The sequence below is a fragment of the Littorina saxatilis genome, linkage group LG5 (assembly GCF_037325665.1).
Source record: "Littorina saxatilis isolate snail1 linkage group LG5, US_GU_Lsax_2.0, whole genome shotgun sequence".
Classification (NCBI taxonomy): Eukaryota; Metazoa; Mollusca; class Gastropoda; order Littorinimorpha; family Littorinidae; genus Littorina; species Littorina saxatilis.
Window position 1 is genome coordinate 45,325,180 of NC_090249.1, and position 19,191 is coordinate 45,344,370.

At 39.2% G+C, this 19,191-nt stretch overlaps 1 protein-coding gene across 2 annotated transcripts in view; it reads right to left on the bottom strand.

Moving 5' to 3' along the window:
- Positions 1 to 19,191, bottom strand: part of LOC138967274 (G-protein coupled receptor 157-like) — a 68,021-nt gene that overhangs the window by 45,427 nt on the left and 3,403 nt on the right. The gene's annotated exons all lie outside the window — the stretch shown is intronic.

Here is a 19,191-nt window from a genome sequence, read left to right on the forward strand (position 1 = left end):
ATCTGCAAGTGTGGGTAGGTTTAGTCGCTGTAGCATTGCTGTGATGCAGCCAGGTTCTCTGGATCTGTAGTCTTTGCAGATGAATCTGGCTGCCTTGTGCTGTACCTTCTCGATTTTGTCGATGTCCTGTTTTAGATAAGGGTCCCACACAACTGCCCCATACTCAAGGGTCGATCGGACAAGAGTGACGTACGCCATGCGTCTGCACTCTTGCGGGCAGTTGTGCAGGTTTCTTCGTAGGAATCCGAGGACGGACCCTGCCTTGTTGCAGATGTTGCAGATGTGGGGTGACCATTTCAGGTCGGAGGATATTTGGATGCCGAGATAGGTACTCTGGCTGACGTGTTTAAGGATGGTATTGTCCAGTGTGTAGAAGTACTGGGATTTGGGTTTGGTGGATAAGATGTAGCATTTCTGCGCGTTGAATCTCATGCCCCATTGTTCTGCCCAGCACTCTAGGTTCTTAAAGTGTAACTAAACAAGCAAAAAGGAAAAACGTCGTTCAGCAACCTTTACACTTTGATATGAAGAAGGGCCTCATATACTGTCGAACTGCGAAAAAAAAAAATTTTTCTCTCACTCGGACACTGTTTGACGGACATGTGAAGTGCGCGCCAGGAACGACAATCTTCTTAGTTTACCTGATTAATGCCCTTAATTTTTGGTTCTGGTACTTTCAGTTCCGGCTGTTGTCATCAATCTACCAAAATAAAAGATCAAACGGAGTTTTCGATTTTTATTTCATGGTTCAGAAAAATATTGCTTATTTTCTGAAGTCAACCGTTTTAGCGAATCTTTCTTTGATTCTTAAAAGTCATTTCAGATTTTTGAAAAATAGTTAACGGTTAGTAATTACCAATACATCGTAAACAAACATATCGATTGGTTTTGGTAAGAAGACACAAGTGCGATGAATGTGGTACCAGTATTTTTGTGGTAAGTAAGGATGCATTTCTTTGCTGTAAGCACATTTACAATGCACATTTAATCTGTTTAGCAACATAAACGAAAGCATGGTACAGTGCCGCTTGTTTGTGGTCTATCTTTTCGCGGCAGATGCGTAACAATTAGGGTCTCAGTTGGAAAAAGCTGCTCGGAACCAGAGCAGATTTGGCTTGGGTTCTTTGAGTGTGAATGATCGACGAGTGGCTTGACATTTTTAACGAATCATTACTGTAGCCTACTTGAAACCATCATCTGTTTCTGAATTTGTCATCAGTTATGATTGAGCAGTCTCATAGGAATCGTCCATAAAATGTTAAACCGAAAAAGGGCAGACGATTCTGAATCACACAGGCTGCTGTACAAAATCAGATCTAAAACGATATTTTGAACTGCGACGTCTGCGTAAATGCCCTGTAACAAAATACCTTGTCCTGGTCATGTGTATACACATCAGCTTCTATTGGAAAGATCAGTATTTTATATTAATCACAAATACAAGATTAGAAATAGTTCTGAAGATCGCCTTTGATTTCAGTTTCAGCGGCAAACTAGCAGATCTGTCCAAACCGGCATCGTTTCATGGTTGAAACTTGAATAATCCCAAATAGATCTGAGTGGGGGTAAGTTTTATAGTATTTCAATTTTTTACGGCAGTTTTATTTAAAGATAGTGTAGTGGATGTCTCTGGTGAAGACTACAGTTATATGAATTTTTTTGTTGTAATATTAAAATGATTGTTCTTTATTTACACAATTGAATAATTTGTATTTATTTGTTTGCAGATGACGGCATACTGAGTGCTCCAAGAACATACGCCTGCTGGCATTTTGTGTCTTTTCTGAAGACGTCGAGGCAAGCAGAAGTCACGGTCCTGGCCACACACACACAATGACATGAACAAGAAATGATATTTTTTCATGGGCATATCCAGTATCAAAACTTTATTACCATGCAAACGCAACGATAAGAATTTAGAGAAGGTCATCGGTCACACACACACACTGGGCGGATCCGGCCTTTGTATTCTAAGTGACGATTTTGGAAAGAAGTTGGCTAATTAGTTTGCTCAGGTTGCGCCAGATCTATCAGTTGTCCTTGTTGTGATTCAAATTTTTCTTCTTAATATATTTACTTTTTTGGAAGGTGTATTAGGGGATGTTTCTTGGCTCGGATTGATCCATTTTCCTTGTTTTTATCAACATTTGTCGGACCCCCCCCCCCCCCCCCCCCCCCCCAAGGAGGTTGAACGCTTCGCGTCTTCAACTAAACGCTTCGCGTCGTCAAATTGTCCCTAAAAGAAATTTGGAATCTCCCCCTTAAAAATGATGTGATCCGCCCCTGCACACACACAAACACACACAAATAGAGAAGTAATAAATGGATACAGTTTTTCTTTATTTAAATTACAATCAGATGTGGTCGTAGAACAGGCACTGTAAACAAAACCTAGCATGATATACCACTTGTGTGATGTTTCGGTCAATATATATCTTTATTTTCCTTTCAGAAATACATTGGCGTTTTGAATGTCAAGGGAAGTGATACAAATGCTGCAGCGGGCTATCAAGAACGCGAAGGCAAACAAGGTAAATACCTACTTCTGACATTAGTTTACTTATTAACTCTTTCTATACTGGCCATTATCTCCCCAGTCTCTCCCCAGAAACTGGCCATTTGCATGGGTTTGCAAACAAATTCTCAAAAATAAACAAAACAAGATGCAGCCTTCAAACTCATAGGTTTTATTGTGAATATATTGCTAAAACATATGCCAAAGTTTGGTTTCATTGTTGTGAAAAAAAATAAAAATATGATGTCCAGAATTTATGGGTATATTTTACGCAATACGAACAAGGGGGTATGTATTTTGACTTAGAAGCATTTTTTCTTATGAAGGCTCTGTTTGCAACAAAACTGTTTCTGTTTACTTGTATGAAGATTGTGCTTACACAAAAACATAACAAATACAAACTGATTTTCCATTTGGTGGTCATGTAAGCATTGTGAATATGTCCGAAAAATCTTATCACACACCATGTGGTCGACATGCAGACCTGAACGGCCAGTGTATGGTGGCAGAGTTGGAAAATAGGAAAAGTCTTGATGCCAATCCTTCATCAAAAACCGAAGAAAATCGTCATTGTAATAAGTTTGCTTTATTCTAAATCAAACGACTAGGATAGATGACAGAAACAACGACAAACACATTCAATTCTATGTAAAACATACACAATGCTCACGTTAACAAGCTGGCCATAACAATGTGCCCATCGTGCATGAAGTGTGGCTTTGGTCGGATCAGTAGCCGTGCTTTGTCTGCGATACTAAACATGAAATTTTGTTAAAGCGACGATTTAGCAATGTTGTTGTTGCTGCTGCTGCAGTCTGTTCTTTTCACGACATCTCGTTTTTTCCCCTCCTGATTCTGAGAAGAAGCTGTTTAATTGTGATATCAGGCCTAGGAACCCCTGATTTTCACTTGGAGCATTCTCAAAGAAACTTAGCGTATGTTAAGACAAGAAGGGCAAAGCCCATACGACTCACATGCTTTACACATTTTTCCTACCAAAATACATGTGACCTTGACCCAAGGTCAAGGTCATCCAAGGTCATGCAACACAAAGCTGTTAATTCAAGACATAGGAAGTACAATGGTGCTTATTGGCTCTTTCTACCATGAGATATGGTCACTTTTAGTGGTTCACTACCTTATTTTGGTCACTTTTCATAAGGGTCAAAGTGACCTTGACCTTGATCATATGTGACCAAATGTGTCTCATGATGAAAGCATAACATGTGCCCCACATAATTTTTAAGTTTGAAACAGTTATCTTCCATAGTTCAGGGTCAAGGTCACTTCAAAATATGTATACAATTCAACTTTGAAGAGCTCCTGTGACCTTGACCTTGAAGCAAGGTAAACCAAACTGGTATCAAAAGATGGGGCTTACTTTGCCCTATATATCATATATAGGTGAGGTATTGAATCTCAAAAACTTCAGAGAAAATGGGAAAAATGTGAAAAATAGCTGTTTTTTAGGCAACATTTATGGCCCCTGCGACCTTGACCTTGAAGCAAGGTCAAGATGCTATGTATGTTTTTTGGGCCCTTGTCATCATACACCATCTTGCCAAATTTGGTACTGATAGACTGAATAGTGTCCAAGAAATATCCAACGTTAAAGTTTTCCGGACGTCCGGACGTCCGGACGGACGGACGGACGACTCGGGTGAGTACATAGACTCACTTTTGCTTCGCATGTGAGTCAAAAAATGAGTGTTCTCCACACTAACTTTGTCTTTTGTTGTTCGTTGTATGTCTACCGTTCCACAGCCACCTACTATAGCTGATGGGGTCTATGTCGACCAAAAGAATGGGATTCACTGTAGGTCGAGTTCCTGTAGGTGGATTCTCTGTATACCTAAGACTTTAAAATTGACAATCTTGTATACAGGGAATACCACAGGGTGTAGTTCCTGTAGCGTTTTGCTAATATCAATGAAAGTCACGTGATGCTTAGCGACATCGTTAGAATTTGATGTTTGTCGATCTTTTTTTTGATATTTCTTAGAAATTCGAGTATGGTTTGCAAGTTTTATTGAAAAACTGCACCCTGTGGGATTCCCTGTATACTAGATTGCCAATTTTAAAGTCTTAGGTATACAGGGAATCCACCTACAGGAACTCGACCTACAGAGAATACCACTCTTTTGGTCGACATAGACCCCATCAGCCCTACTATAAGTGCAAGTGTTAAATGACGTATAATAGTCTTTTGTGGAAATAGTATTTCCACAAAAGACTGCTTGCAGAGAATCATGTGATGCCAATGACAGGTAAGGACATGTGGTAATACATACTACGTTTTGGAACCAGGGAAAATGCAGCACAAATTATTTATCAACCAAATTGATTGACTTGTGCACCACGACAAAAGTTTTCTTTGATCCATAAAAGGTCTTTTGCCAGAAAAATTGCTCTGAACATCAAGTACCCTGCAAGGTGTCACACATTTACATTATTGAAATAAAAAGAAAACACACCAGTAACCAGGTTAGGTACGTTAATATCTATAATCAATATCTCGGCACGTTACTGCCTTCTTCGGGATGGTAAGCTGAACATTATTGAACAAAATAATCGGTTTAGATTGTATACTTTGATTCCTGAACGAAGAAGCAGAGGTACTGCATACAACTAGGACTGTAATATCAGCTTTTGCCTGAAACACACACACATACACTTATAAAATTAATGCAATGTCATTGTATGAAGCCAGAACAATCACTAACTTACATAGTTGGTCACACAATTACCCATCACTGAACAATAAATCGAAGTCGGGTGGATTCAATGACTAAAGCAGTAAAGGCTTTGAAAAAACCCTCATCACAAAACATCCCCCCCCAAAAAAAACAAAAAAAAATAAATGAAATAAAACAGGTTGTGTATATAGCGCAGTAAACACCATGCAGGTACAAGCAAAGATTTGACAGTGATTATCCTTGTTTTATATAGCACACATTTTCTAGTTTTGATCTCTCTCTCTCTCTCTCTCTCTCTCTCTCTCTCTCTCTCTCTCTCTCTCTCTCTCTCTCTCTCTCTCTCTCTCTCTCTCTCTCTCTCTCTCTCTCTCTCTCTCTCTCTCTCTCTCTCTCTCTCTCTCTCTCTGGAAAGTAATTTATTGACCTGTGGGTTATTTGCGTTTGTATACACATTGGTGATTCGTAAACTATGTTGAAAGAGATTGTCAAACAATATTATATGGGGTGTCTTAAAAAAAATTGTATATCAACAAAATCTGTCATTATTATCAGGCACACGGTTTTAACAAAGCTATGTCACGGAATGCAACATAAGTGGCTTAAAAAGTCGTGTTTTTGTGTGTGCAGGATATTCGCTAGGACAGGACCTCAAGCTGAACCAGCACAACAGCGATGCATTCTTCCATGGCTTCCACAAAAGTCTTTCACCTATAGCGGGCATTGCATACAGATAAATTCTTTAGACCAATTATACCTCTGTTCCCATGTTAAACATGGAATAATTCTGGACAAATGCGAGGACGTTAGCTTTTTTTTATTTTATTTTTTTTTATCATTTTACTTATCATTAAAACTTGTTTAGATTTCGATTCGTAAACCATTTACAGTAATCCTTTGTTTTTTAACTTTGTTCATCTTACCACAGTCACTTCGTTGTTTAGATTTATCATTAAATTTGTTACCATTATGCAGGAAAAATGTAGAATAAAACCAGGAGAGCTTTCGGTAGAAGATATTTCCTGTGTCAAAAGTTAATGCTTATTCTGATTGATGGGTGCTCCAAACTAAGTTATTTTGACTGCCTTATTCGAATTCATTTCCAAGACAGGGCTGAGAAGTGGAGAAGCTTAGGAGAATATCGTAAAAATTGTCTGGGTGTTTATGCAAAACTTTCGAATATGTCAGATTTTACTTTAGAGATTTTAAATACTGTTAACTGACAGAAATGCTATAACTTCTACACCAATTGACTGGATAACTTCATATTCAGCATACTTAAACTTGATTTTATGCATGTGCAGTTCACAAAGTGGCAAATTTGTAGGTTAAAATTATCTAACTTTTGCATTACCAATGACACCAACGCTTTCGTGTCTGAGGATTGCCCTGAACCTAGCTGTAACTGCATGCTTTCTTCAGGTCATCGATAGCCTGGGGGTTGAAGGGGATGTTTTTACATACTCAGACATTCAAAATAATCAAAAAGGTAAAAGCCTGAAGGGTTTAAATTAGGTAAAAATGGCTACCGCTCAATGTCAAAACTCGTTCTGTTTAGTCGACCCCCGAATTTGGAGAAAAAAATTAAAATTGCACAAAAGTCAGACCATTCAATTTACAAAATTGCCACTTACTGGAAAGGCAGAACATAAACTGAAGATAATGAATACCATATATAAAATAATTGGTTCAACAGATGCAGAAGTAATTTGTATGGTTGTGGGTGTCCTTTTTAGGGGGGTCAACCCTGTAGAAGAGACGATTTTCTTTAATTATCAATCCGTAATATATTGTTTGTTATGCATACAAGATTAACATTGACAAATACTTCAAGACTCCTCATTGATCTTAAGAAATGTTGTGGGTTTTTTTGTTACTGACTGATTCACTTTCTATTCACTTTACTCTACATAAGTCACGACAAGAAAAGCAAGGGAGGTAATTTCTTCGGAAGAGGTAATTCTCTCCCCTCAGAACGATTGTTGTAGTTTGTTTGATTTTGTTCCCTTCTAATAAGTATTATTTAAAATAGATCTTTACATCTTGATGTGAAAGGCGCAGTACCCCCCTCCCCCCAGGATGTTAAATTCTAGGTTGTGTCCATGTAAAATCCTGATCCTAGTCAAGATCCGAGTTGGTTTTTCATGCAACTGTGCCTCTTTATGCCACTCAATTAGACATACTTTGCAATCCATAATTGCACGAAACTAAGTACAGGAAATACGTTGTTGTCGTGTTTTTAATATTACATAATGAAATAAAAAATGTCACAACTGGTTTCGTGTTGGGCTTTCTCTCTCTGTCTGAATCTCATAATTACTTACTTCTGAGGCCTGAAATGTGTTGCAGGCATTGTTCAGCTTACATTTATTGTTACAGTTTTTGTGGATATGTTATTAAGTGTGTCTGTGTTTCTATCATTCGTTATCAGTGTGGTTAAAAAAAAAAGCACACGTCAAAGTAATTTACCCTTCATCATTATCAAAACATGCAGATACAGGTAATAAATATTTGTGATACTTTAAACAAATACAATGTTTGTTTGTTGCGTTTTTTCTTTTTTTCAGAGCAAACACACATCGTATTTGTTCAAACGTGTATATTCTGCACTTTCTAATACCCTGCATGGATCTCCAAATCAAGAATAATGAAAAGGCGTCTAATAGCCCTGCAGCACTCACACGAACATGATAGAAGCTTGCATGCATGCACCCAGGCTCGCTGTCTTCGGCTAAAAGAGCTTACCGTTGGATCTTCGCTCAGACAAATGTAGCTGTCTTGTCCACTTGCTCCTGTCGCATAGATCTGCAATGTGCAACATCATCTTTGATTAATAAGTCTGAGGCACAGACAAACACACACGCGCGCACATTTGCGAGAGAATGCACGTCAGTCTATTCAATCAAACAGTATAAAAACATACCACAGACGTGGTGGTGGGAACTGGACATTCGCCGTATAACAAAATCAATCAATCAATCAATGACGCTTAAATCGCGCATATTCCGTGGGTACAGTTCTAGGCGCTCTGCAGTGATGCCGTGTGAGATGAAATTTTATACGGCCAGTAGATTGCAGCCATTTCGGCGCATATTTACCTTTCACGGCCTATTATTCCAAGTCACACGGCTATAGGTAGACAATTATTAACTGTGCCGAAGCAATTTTGCCAGGAAAGACCCTTTTGTCAATCGTGGGATCTTTAACGTGCACACCCAATGTAGTGTACACGGGGGGAGGGTTCGGACACCGAAGAGAGTCTGCACACAAAGTTGACTCTGAAATAAATTTCCGCCGAACCTGGGATCGAACTCACGCTGACAGCGGCCAACTGAATACAAATCCAGCGCGCTACCAACTGAGCTATATCCCCCCCAAGAGATTCATTTGTGTGTGTATGTTTAATCAAAAGTTCATCTTGCGCACATTCAGTCTATATTGTAACAGGACCCATCCCGTAAAAACTTCGAACAGATCTATTAAATTCTGAAATCCTTGACAAGTTTTTTTTCAATCATCTGTATCTGACCGAAGTAAAAAAAATCAAACAATCAGCCAGTACACGCATCTACCCCCTTACACGACAATACATATGTGGCGAAAAAAGGAATCGAGAGGGGGGGAACAAGGAATAAATTAGATCCAGAAATAATTCCACTTCATCATTCCAAAATTCAAGTGTGAAGTGATCAGATACTGTGGTAAAGATACGTGCTTAGTATCACAAATGAAAATACAAGCCCTAGGGTTTTAAATCAAGGAAACATTAACGTTAAGGAAAGATCAACAGAAATGTCGAGAACATGTAAAATATTGTACTTACAATCTGTTTCAGCATGCTCTTCGAATAATAATCTTCCAGTCAGCCTCGTGCTTACGACTTCGACAGGATGTTGCCTCTCACGCTGAGCCAGTACATTTGGAGTGAATTCAAAGGCCAGAGATGCAGTACAAGCACATTAGTTAGATCCAATTCATTTACATTGCTACCTTGCCCAATTTATGGCTATTTCTGTTGGTAACATCACACATGTGGCAAGCAGTGCTTGTTGCCGACTCTGCTGGGACAGGCAGCAGACGATTTTATTTAGGAACCAAATTCTGATTGGTTAAAACATAAAACCGGAACTCAAAGTACCACTTGTTCTTTGGAAGTATCAAATCAAGAACAGATAATCAGGTAAATCTGAAATGGGTTCAGCACTTTTAAAAAATCGTAGTAAATCAGAAAACACAGTAAACGTTGGAAAAATCGTCCAGTATCGCTTCTACAGGTCTATACTTGGACAAAACATAAAGCAATTCAGTAAAGCTGACACTTCAAAATGTCTGTTTAGTTACACTTTAAGGTCTTTTTGAAGTTCGATGTGGTCCTGGAATGAGCGTATGTCACGGTAGAGTAGGCAGTCGTCTGCGAAGAGTCGTACGTTTGCCTTCACTTGATCGGGGAGGTCGTTTATGTGCACAAGGAAGAGAAGAGGTCCAAGGACCGTTCCCTGTGGGACTCCCGAAATGACTGGGACTTCGTCGCTTGCTTCTCCTTCCAGCACCACCTTCATCTTCCGCTTTGTCAGGAAATTGGAGAGCCAGGTGTGGATGGGTCCACGGACACCGTAGTGGTCCAGCTTGCCGAGCAGCTTGTGGTGGGGGACTGTGTCGAAGGCCTTACTGAAGTCCAAAATGGCAATGTCAGTTTGCCTTCCCTGGTCGTTTGAGTGGAGGAGGTCTTGCATAGTGGTAAGCAGTTGGGTCTCGCAGGAGTGTCCGGTTCTAAATCCATGGTTTCTGCTGGTAAGGATGTTGTGTTTCTCAAGGTGAGTGTGTAGGTGGCGGCAGATGATGTGTTCCAGCAACTTACAGGCTACCGAGGTTAGGGACACGGGGCGGTAGTTTTCTGCAAGTGTCCGCTAAGTCCAGTGACCGTATTTGACAGTTTTCACTGTACTGACTTAGTCCATTCAGGACTTTGGTTATTTTGAATACATATATTGTAGGTCTTTTGTATTCTTTTACTAGAATCCTTTTGTGTCATTTATGCGTTGTTGTTTGTTAACTGTCAGTTGTTTGTTTACTTGTTTGTTTTGTCGGTATTTGTATGTTTATTTGTTGTTCTTGTTTGTTTGGTTGGTCATTGTTTGTTCACCGATTAAGCGCTGGAGTATTTGATGTATAACCCATACCCAACAGTCCCTTGTTGATCCTGGCATAAAGTAACTTGTCGGTGATGTTGTGAGGAATGAGATTGAGAGTTTGCACTGTGCACGTTGACTTTCCATAAGCTTGTGTTCTGTTGTGCTAGAAACTCTGATAGCGACTTGAACTTACTTGTGTAATTTGCATTTGACTCTCTAGTCATGGTTTGTTCATGTTGTTTTTAGGACTGCGGTATGGTGTGTTGTGTCACTCTTTGCTCTAGTACTTATGGTGTTGTGAATAATTATGTAAATATTTCCGCTCTTGTTGTTTACAACATTGCTTCATTTCTATTGCCTATTTTCATGACTTGTTTCCTGAAACTTAATACAATTTTTGAGTCACTTGAGAAAAAGTGACTCTATGTAATCGGTCAGTGTTAGTCTGTCCGGCCGGCCGTCCGTCCGTAGACACCACCTTAACGTTGGACTTTTCTCGGAAACTATCAAAGCGATCGGGCTCATATTTTGTTTAGTCGTGACCTCCAATGACCTCTACACTTTAACGATGGTTTCGTTGACCTTTGACCTTTTTCAAGGTCACAGGTCAGCGTCAAAGGAAAAATTAGACATTTTATATCTTTGACAAAGTTCATCGGATGTGATTGAAACTTTGTAGGATTATTCTTTACATCAAAGTATTTACATCTGTAGCCTTTTACGAACGTTATCAGAAAAACAAGGGAGATAACTAGCCTTTTCTGTTCGGCAACACACAACTTAACGTTGGGCTTTTCTCGGAAACTATAAAAGTGACCGGGCTCAAATTTTATGTGAACGTGACTCCCAGTGACCTCTACACTTTGACGTCTGCTTTGGTGACCTTTGACCTTTTTCAAGGTCACAGGTATGTCTTGAAGGAAAAAAATTGAAATATCATATCTCTGAAACTATTCATCGGATTTGATTCAAACTTTATAGGATTATTCTTTACATCAAATTATTTACATCTGTAGCTTTTTACAAATGTTATCGGAAACACAGGGGAGATAACTAGCCTTTCCTGTTCGTCAACACACAACTTAACGTTGGGCTTAATATTCAGAACTGCGAAAGTGACTCGATCGAGCGTTTGCTCTTCTTGTTAAATGATGTGCACAGTTCTGCACCCTGTAGTGACATTGTCATTCTAGGGAATGCTGAAAGACAACTATAATGTTTATTTAATACTCTGGTCACTGGAGTATCTGGATAGCCCTGTGAAAAAAAGATGGAGATGAGAGAGCGTCTTCGGAAGTTGAAGAGGTCTGATTTTAGTGATATAAGGGAGCATGTGAAACGACCAGTGTTTGGTTACGCCATTTCCTATGGATTGGATCAGTATCAATGACTGACTGACTGACTATTTACTTTGTGGTTTGTAGGATGTGTGTTCATTCACTCTCAATGAATTTTTTGTTGGGTTTTTAGTGTTTTTTTCCTTCTGTTTAGACACTTGCATATCAGGCGAAAGATACTTACAGGGTGACTAATTGTGCACAGATACATCTCCTATTAAAATGTTCACACCAAGATACCAAATATCACCATTTCTAACGAGGAACTGATCCTGCACAGGCACAGTACCTAGTAAACGCCCCACCCCCTACTTTGGGCAAAATCTGTGCATAAAGCGGATGGACACTCAAAAGGCAGTTTACAGTACTAATATTTTTCCTCATTTTAATTTCTAGTCTCAGTATAGTTTTGTGTAGGTATTGGGATAATTGGAGTTACAGGTATATATACATGTGATTTCACTTGCAATTCTTTGCATAAAATAAACTCAAATGAGCAGACATAAAGGTGCACCTACAATTATTGTGACTGTTGCTGTAAATCAATTTCCTTGGTAGATGGAGGGCATTGTGGGGACCAGATGTGTAGACCGTGGGATTAGATAGACTTGGGGGTTCTGGCTTGTAGAAAACTTCCCTGCTGCTCCGCCTTTTGGGGACGAACTTTGTGTTCAGTGATGTGTGCATAGGACTTTGCAACGTCAACCTCCACTGCAAACCATCTTTGTATTGTAGACACTATATTGTACCTGCAGAGAAAGATCACTTTTAGCTGTGCAGTGGAACCCTCATTTACAGCCCCCCCCCTTCTTTAAGATCCTGTTTTTTTTTTATTTTCTGTTTATAATCTCTGTAAATTTACTCCCCCTGTTTAAGACGTAGCTGATTTTCTCCGAATTTTACAAGTTCCACTGTAGTATTTCCCTCTGCAGCATTATTGTCAGTCAAAAGGGATACACAATCTGGCACAAAGAACAGCTGACATGAACAATAAAGTCTGGGGAAGGGTCCTGAAAGTATCTTGATTAATGCGTTGAATTGACAGGTCTAGTAAACCTTGTGCAGAACAAATATGTGTTGAAGAGTACTCGTTGACATGTTGCAGCAAGCCAAGCCATAATTATACCCTGTTGAAGTAATACAAATCATGGGTGTGGGTTATATTAATTCACATCTTTTATATGATTGAAATGCAGAATTCTAAGACTTGTTTCTGAAAATGTGTACATTTGCATTTAACTTTTAAGATCTACATGGAATAAAACTGACACTGTTCTCGACAATTGAGTATGTTTTTGTGTGTGCATGTTGCTTAGTTTATTGATAATAATTGACTTTTGGTCAAGTTGTAACCACGAGTTTTGTAGCAAGGGTGCAATGATAAAAATAGACATCAGATAATCAGATAATAAGACACTGGGCTGCAAATTGCTTTCAATTGTCATATTGTATTTATCTGTAAAATCATCATGATTTCCATGGCATGTATAATGCAGTGGAACCCCCCCCCCCCCCCTTTTTAAGACCCCAAATTTAAAACTCCCTCCTTTTTAAAACCTTGTTTACTCACATTTTCTGTTCATAACGTCTGTAAAATTACCCCCATTATAAGACTCATTCCTTTTTAAGACTTGATTTTCTCAGATTGTTTGAGGTCTTAAAAGGGGGGTGCCACTGTCGTTATAATGCATCTTCAGAAATTGAAGACACATGCTGCAGTTTTGTTATAACCATGAAGAAGAAAAATACTGTTTCTAAACGTTTACAGTGTCTTATCCTCTAACTACATCTTTTTAAAGACTCCATAACTTGTAATCACTCAACAATTCCTCTCTGTATGGCTGCAGTTCAAGTAAACCAGAAATGGTAAACCATTGCCACACTCAAGGAATTGGTTCCTGGCAACTTATGTCGGGTGCGCAGCCTGAGAGAGACACGACAGAGATAGTTGCTCAAGATAAAAGATAAGCTTGACTTACACCAAAATTATGAACATTTAAACTCACCTTACTGATCTTTTTGTCTGAAATATGTTATGCCATTATTGCCACACATTGCAAGAATGTTTGATGTCCGGGTGCTTGGTCACTGAAAATGTCAGAAAATTGTTATAGTAATTATAGCAACATCTAAAACCACTAAGTGTAAACCAAAGGCTGGCCAATTACATAGTTCTACAGCAACATCAGTTCTGAACATGAAGCTTTGAACATGCACAGCGACACTTAAAATGGCAGTCAAAAAAGAAAGGATGAATGAAATTCTGCCACATTTAGTGTTTGCTTCAATGAACACTGAGGAAGAATGTGTTCTTCATTAAAAGTAACCCTTTCACAAAGCTTTACCAATAAACTTCAATCATAGTTCTTACTGGAATACTGCACAGAAAAACTCATTCCACTGACAATATAAAATGTCAGTTATAAATAACATGTTTTGTTGCACAACCTGCAAAGAAACAACTGCCCATAAAGCGTTAAAATATCAGAATCACCCTACTTTTTTTCCATCTCAAAATTTTTTTTAGGGGGATTACTCACAGACTGGCTACTCTGTTATTCTCTGTCTCACATACAGTGCATCACAGGAGCTTGTATTCAACCGCCGGTCGATCATTATTTACTTCTGCATGCTTACCCTTACTACGATGATAACTTTGCTACGATGATCGACCGGCGTTTTGATACAAGCTCCTGTGCAGTGCACAGACACACACGCACCGTAGTTGCAAACACACACACTGACACTGTCCGTGTTCAAACAAAAACAGGACACACTGCGGGACACATTCGGCCGCTTGATTGATCCTTCATTCGCACTACACACCAGCAGACACACATACAACACGGCAGCAAAATGTGTCGAGGTCTTTCCAAAGTATACACGACAACACTCGCTTTATTTAATACTTACATCTCCAGTAGCAGGATAGAGCTATGTCGCGGCGCACACTGAACGGTAAAACACTCAGTTGAATCCAGCTTTCCGTCTACTTGCTGATGATAACTTTGCATTTTGTGCGCCGAGCATGTCTTTCTCGTGATTCTGTGTCGTTCGGAGTCAGTCAGCTGTTTTCTGAACCACATGGAGTCGATTTCTTACTGAAACTTGCGGGCTTGTCCCACTGAGCGGCTATCCCATCCGCCATTGTTTTTAGTCGTCATGCTAACGGCACGCGCTCGCGACGAAAACCAGTCTATGACGGCCAATTTTAATCTTCAAATGGTGGAGAGCAGACGTCAAAAAACTCATTTTGATTTAATTATTTAGCATACTTGTGGTGCTTTATTGAGCAAACCGAGCCAGGTGCGTCTTAATTAAGGTACACTAAATTCCCCAAATTCTTCAAATCGGCCGAATTCGACAAAAAAAACTCCAAAATGGCGGCGTGGACACTATATGTTTAAATAAAACGTCTTAATCCACCTCAAAATATCATTTTTAAATCCAAATGCCTCAAGCGTTTTAATCATAAAACTGGCAGTCCAGCGAATCAATTAACGCCTTCTCGACTTTGGTAATTTAATTTGTCTTTGAATCATTCAAAGTGCACAGTGATATATCTTTGGCTTTATTTTGTGTTTTTAATGCAAAAGAGTTTCTGTGGCAGTAAACATCTACTTACATAAGTAAATAACAAGTCGCGTAAGGCGAAATTACTACATTTAGTCAAGCTGTGGAACTCACAGAATGAAACTGAACGCACTGCATTTTTTCACAATGACAGTAGTCCGCCGCTCGTGCAAAACGCAGTGAAACTGACGAGCCTGTTTAGCGCGGTAGTGGTTTCGCTGTGCTGCATAGTTCTCTTTTCTGTAGCTCTCTTCGTTTTAACTTTCTGAGTGTGTTTTTAATCCAAACATATCATATCTATATGTTTTTGGAATCAGGAACCGACAAGGAATAAGATGAAAGTGTTTTTAAATCGATTTCGGAAATTTAATTTTGATCATAGTTTTTATTATTTTTAATTTTCAGAGCTTGTTTTTAATCCGAATATAACATATGTATATGTTTTTGAAATCAAGAAATGATGAAGAATAAGATGAACGTAAATTTGAATCGTTTTATTTAAAAAAAAATATATTACAATTTTCAGATTTTTAATGACCAAAGTCATTAATTAATTTTTAAGCTACCAAACTGAAATGCAATACCGAAGTCCGGCCTTCGTCAAAGATTGCTTGGCCAAAATTTAAATCAATTTGATTGAAAAATGAGGGTGTGACAGTGCCGCCTCAACTTTTACAAAAAGCCGGATATGACGTCATCAAAGACATTTATCGAAAAAATGAAAAAAAACGTCTGGGGATATCATACCCAGAAACTCTCATGTAAAATTTCATAAAGATCGGTCCAGTAGTTTACTCTGAATCGCTCTACACACACACACACACACACACAGACAGACACACACACACACATACACCACGACCCTTGTCTCGATTCCCCCCTCTACGTTAAAACATTTAGTCAAAACTTGACTAAATGTAACAAGTCGCGTAAGGCGAAAATAACAACATTTAGTCAAGTAGCTGTCGAACTCACAGAATGAAACTGAACGCAATGCAATTTTTCAGCAAGACCGTATACTCGTAGCATCGTCAGTCCACCGCTCATGCTCATGGCAAAGGCAGTGAAATTGACAAGAAGAGCGGTTTAGTAGTTGCGCTGAGAAGGACTAGCACGCTTTTCTGTGACTCTCTTCATTTTAACTTTCTGAGCGTGTTTTTAATCCAAACATATCATATCTATATGTTTTTTGAATCAGGAACCGACAAAGAATAAGGTGAAAGTGTTTTTAAATTGATTTCGACAAATTAATTTTGATAATAATTTTTATATTTTTAATTTTTAGAACTTGTTTTCAATCCAAATATAACATATTTACATGTTTTTGGAATCAGAAAACGATGGAGAATAAGATAAACGTAAATTTGGATCGTTTTATAAAAAAATTTTTTTTTTTACAATTTTCAGATTTTTAATGACCAAAGTCATTAATGGAAATTTTCATTTGATTAATATACTTACCCGAATCACATTAGCATTGAGTCCACTTGAGATGCTAAGTACTGAAAAACGCTAACCTGTCTAAGGGAAGCAACCCCATCACCAAAACGAAAGCGAAAGTAGCCTTGGTAATGAGCAGTACACTGGGAGTTACCTCCCATATTGGTGTGTACCACGTCACCTCCTATAACTCCACGTGGCTTACCCTCATACGGCTTTTAAACAAACATCAAAACCATACGCGGGGCAGGCGGGAGGGCATACAATATGTGATTCGGGTAAGTATATTAATCAAATGAAAATTTACTTGAGAAATTTTCCATTAAATTACATATTCTTACTCCGAATCACATTAGCAGATAACATCAACAAGGCGGTGGGAAAGAAAAATCTAACTCACTCTAAAAATCTTGCCAGGAAGTGGCCCCATGCCAACAAGGCAGGAAGGGCCCGGTGGAAAGAAAATTCCAATTCAGGCTAATCCTTAGCCAGGAACTGGCCCGCTGCCAACAAATCAGGAAGGGATCGGAGAAACGTCCTGAATGACAGCCAAGGAGTCTCTAAATCAAAACTAGCCAAAGAAAAACCTCAGAAGGCTAGTAATTTGTGCCCAAACCCTCGTCCACACCCACGGACGAAAAGCAAAAAAGGCACAGAGACCAAAGCTCTGGATTAAATGAACCCGAGCAGAGTAGAGGGGAAAAACAATCTGCCCCCCCCCCCCCCCTTTTTCTTCTTGGAAGGAAAAGTCAACAAGAAGCGTGGAAAAAAGAGAGTCAGCTCAAAGGAAGAGCGACCAAACACCACGTAAGAGAAAGAGAGAGACATACGAGTACAAGGTACCAGAGTCCAACTCGATGACAAAAACTCAAAGAGCGTAAGCGTACCAGAAGTTCCAAGAACAAAGGAGTACGCAATACAGTCTGATCGTAGGAAAATTTGAAAAGGAATCCAACCCCAGACTGAAAGCAAGACTGGTAAGCATACACGAAAAACCGTGAAGCCAAGCCGTCAAGAAAATTCCCGAGGAAAAGAGTTCTCCGGAAAAACTGGAAGATACCTTCGTAGCCAAATCGAGAGAAACCTGAAATTTGGACGAAACAACCAGAAAATGTCTGTCCGTCTCTGAGAGACGGAAGGCCAGACAAAAAGCAAAAACGCCTTAGTCAATGTTGCCTGTGAAAGAAAGGTGACCGTAAAAGGAAACCCAACCGAAAACTTGACTAAATGTAAAAAGGTATAGCTACAGATCCAAGTTTCAAGTCAGTCTTTTGTATTTCAATGTCCAATTGATTCACAAACCCACACCTACAATCACTACCACACACATACACAAAAATCCACACACACACGCACACACACCATGGAAAATGTATAGCAGGATACAAAACAAATTAGGCACAGAGTTTCAAAATAGAAACAAAAAGGTTTTATTGCACTGAACAAGCGCACAAGATCAAGTCCTGAGAATATTCATGTGGATACGTAATGGTAGTTTAAGAAATATGACCAAGGTTTAAAATACCATAAAACTTCCAACCATCCCATGAAACACACACACACACACACACACACACACACACACACACACACGCATGCATCCATATTCCTTTTGCAGGAAAATCAAATGATTTATTTGAAAACAAACTCCCACTGAATGACCAAGATTTACCCTCCAATTGCTAATAACCTTCTTCTCCATACAAATGTGACAGGGTGACCAGTCACTAATTATAGAGTTAAGCTGTTGTCATTGTCCAGTTTAGTCTTTGTTGCCGATCATTTTGTGTTAGGTGTCTATTCATTGTTAACAAAAAGTACTGGTGTGTACCAGCCGTGCTCAAACACAGTTTGTTTACATCTGAGCGGTGGCCATGTTTGATTCCGTCTAAAAATAGATTGAGTGCACGAGCTATTTTATGCAATCTAAGGCTTTATATTACTTTTAGATGTTAATAATGCATGGATATAGATATTATGTTGCTGTATGTTCGTGCTAAAGTACTTTTTAAGGCCCTGTTGGTCCTTAAATTGTTTCAATGTTCGATCAGCTCCGACCCAAACGTCCCACGCTATCTGAATTTTAGCGCCCAGTAGGTGACGTCTGGAATTTCCCTATTATCTCCATAATTGTAACTTTTCCATAAATCTAACTTAGTGCACTTCATTTCTTATTCCCTTAAGATACTTTTTGAGTTAAAGTGCATTAATAACTGTTTGGATCGAGTAAATCAAAGTTTTCCCCTCAGTTCGACCGGCGGAAAACACGGCAGGTGGGCAGGTGCAGCGAAGGAAGTGGTTGGTTCATAATAATAACCAGTTCAGACTTTCGAAGGATACCCCCAAACACCCCATCCTGTCAGGCCCACCCCCATTCCTGAAATCGTCTGTGGCCAAATGGCTCTGAGGTTGCTGGAGGCATAGGCCCAGCCAGATCCAGTTCAGACCTTAGAAGGACCTCCCCCCAATCCTCCCTCCTGCTGCCAACCGTCGAAAGGACA